The sequence below is a fragment of the Styela clava genome, chromosome 5, assembly GCF_964204865.1.
Source record: "Styela clava chromosome 5, kaStyClav1.hap1.2, whole genome shotgun sequence".
Lineage (NCBI taxonomy): Eukaryota > Metazoa > Chordata > Ascidiacea > Stolidobranchia > Styelidae > Styela > Styela clava.
In genome coordinates, this window is record NC_135254.1 from 22,224,613 (window position 1) to 22,227,112 (window position 2,500).

The 2,500-nt window shown below is 53.1% G+C and overlaps 1 non-coding gene across 1 annotated transcript in view; it reads left to right on the forward strand.

Annotated features, from left to right (window-relative positions):
* The first annotated feature begins 733 nt into the window (after window positions 1-733).
* The window catches only part of LOC144423662 (small subunit ribosomal RNA), a 1,810-nt gene continuing 43 nt past the window's right edge, over window positions 734-2,500 (forward strand). Inside the window, exon 1 of the ribosomal RNA XR_013476127.1 lies at window positions 734-2,500. This exon is cut by the window's right edge and continues 43 nt beyond it. This is a non-coding gene — a ribosomal RNA (small subunit ribosomal RNA).

Sequence of the window (2,500 nt, forward strand, 5' to 3'; positions counted from 1 at the left end):
ACTAACCTAACCCTAGGTAAGGCATGTCAGAGCGAAAGACAGTAAACTCGAATGAGCCATGAAAGAGCGGTGCGGGGCCGGTCGGAGCGCACCCTTTTCTCGGTGGCTGGCGGGCGAGAGAGTGCTGCGTCGCCGGAATCGGCGTCGAAAGAAGCCGAGCCGAAAAAAGTTAAAGTACAAACGTGCAAGCATACTAACCTAACCCTAGGTAAGGCATGTCAGAGCGAAAGACAGTAATTTCGAATGAGCCAAGAAAGAGCGGTGCGGGGCCGGTCGGAGCGCACCCTTTTCTCGGTGGCTGGCGGGCGAGAGAGTGCTGCGTCGCCGGCATCGGCGTCGAAAGAAGCCGAGCCGAAAAAAGTTAAAGTACAAACGCGATGCTAATGAGCGAGCCGTTGTCTCGACTAATATGTAGGGGGCGTTCGATCGAGCGTCTGGCTTGAGCGCTTGTCGGCCTAGCAGAACGGTCGCATTGTTATGCCCGGGTTTTAGGCACCGCTGCAGGCGGCCGGCAGAGCTCTTGTTTGTGCGAAACTGAATGGATCGAGCCCGAGAGAGGGCGAGCAAAGAAAAAACGCAAATCGCTCCGCCTGGCACTGCCGGCGAGAGCGTGGACGTCGCGGCCAGCGACTGTCGAAGCTGAGTACGGCCGCAGGCGATCGCCTCGGTCTTAAACGAATGCGACGAGCACGCGCCGGGCGGCCCAGCAAGGGCCGAGCGCAGCTGTCGCAGCTATCTGGTTGATCCTGCCAGTAGTGATATGCTTGTCTCAAAGATTAAGCCATGCAGGTGCAAGTACGAGTTCTCGTAAAGCGAAACTGCGAATGGCTCATTAAATCAGTCTTGGTTTATTTGGTCTCGTAAGCGAAGTGGATAACTGTGGTAATTCTAGAGCTAATACATGCATTAAGCGCCGACTTCGGGAGGCGCGCTTTTATCAGATCAAAACCGACCGGGTTCGTCCTGTGACGTTTGATGACTCTGGATAACCACGCGGATCGTACGGTCTCTGCACCGACGACGTATCATTCAAGTGTCTGCCCTATCAACTGTCGAAGGTACGCTACGTGCCTACCTTTGTGATAACGGGTAACGGGGAATCAGGGTTCGATTCCGGAGAGGGAGCCTGAGAAACGGCTACCACATCCAAGGAAGGCAGCAGGCGCGCAAATTACCCATTCCCGACACGGGGAGGTAGTGACGAAAAATAACAATACAGGACTCTAACGAGGCCCTGTAATTGGAATGAGTACATCCTAAAACTCTTAACGAGTATCCATTGGAGGGCAAGTCTGGTGCCAGCAGCCGCGGTAATTCCAGCTCCAACAGTGTATGCTAAAGTTGTTGCGGTTGAAAAGCTCGTAGTTGGATTTTGGGCGAGCGCCGCCGGTCCGTCGCAAGGCGTGTCACTGGTTGCGTTCGCCTCACCTTCGGTTCTCCGTCGGTGCTCTTGACTGAGTGTCGGCGGTGGCCGATAAGTTTATTTTGAAAAAATTAGAGTGTTCAAAGCAGGCTGTTCGCCTGCATAGTGTTGCATGGAATAATGGAATAGGACCTCGGTTCTATTTTGTTGGTTTTCGGAGCACGAGGTAATGATTAAGAGGGACAGACGGGGGCGTCCGTACTCTGCCGTTAGAGGTGAAATTCTTGGATCGGCGGAAGACGAACTACTGCGAAAGCATTCGCCAAGAATGTTTTCTTTAATCAAGAGCGAAAGTCAGAGGTTCGAAGACGATCAGATACCGTCATAGTTCTGACTATAAACGATGCCAACTAGCGATCGGGAGGCGTTACCATGACGACCTTTCCGGCAGCTTCCGGGAAACCAAAGTCTTTGGGTTCCGGGGGAAGTATGGTTGCAAAGCTGAAACTTAAAGGAATTGACGGAAGGGCACCACCAGGAGTGGAGCCTGCGGCTTAATTTGACTCAACACGGGGAAACTCACCCGGCCCGGACACAGGTAGGATTGACAGATTGAGAGCTCTTTCTTGATTCTGTGGGTGGTGGTGCATGGCCGTTCTTAGTTGGTGGAGCGATTTGTCTGGTTAATTCCGATAACGAACGAGACTCTGGCATGCTAAATAGTTACGCGACCTTCTCGGTCGGCGTCTAACTTCTTAGAGGGACTAGTGGCGTTTAGCCACACGAGATTGAGCAATAACAGGTCTGTGATGCCCTTAGATGTCCGGGGCCGCACGCGCGCTACACTGAGTGAAGCAGCGAGTGTCTAACCTAGGCCGAAAGGTCCGGGTAACCCGTTGAACCTCATTCGTGATTGGGATAGGGACTTGCAATTGTTTCCCTTGAACGAGGAATTCCCAGTAAGCGCAAGTCATCAACTTGCGTTGATTACGTCCCTGCCCTTTGTACACACCGCCCGTCGCTACTACCGATTGAATGGTTTAGTGAGATCCTTGGATCGGCCCCGTCGCGGCTGGCAACGGCCGCGTCGGCGTGTCGAGAAGACGATCAAACTTGATCATTTAGAGGAAGTAAAAG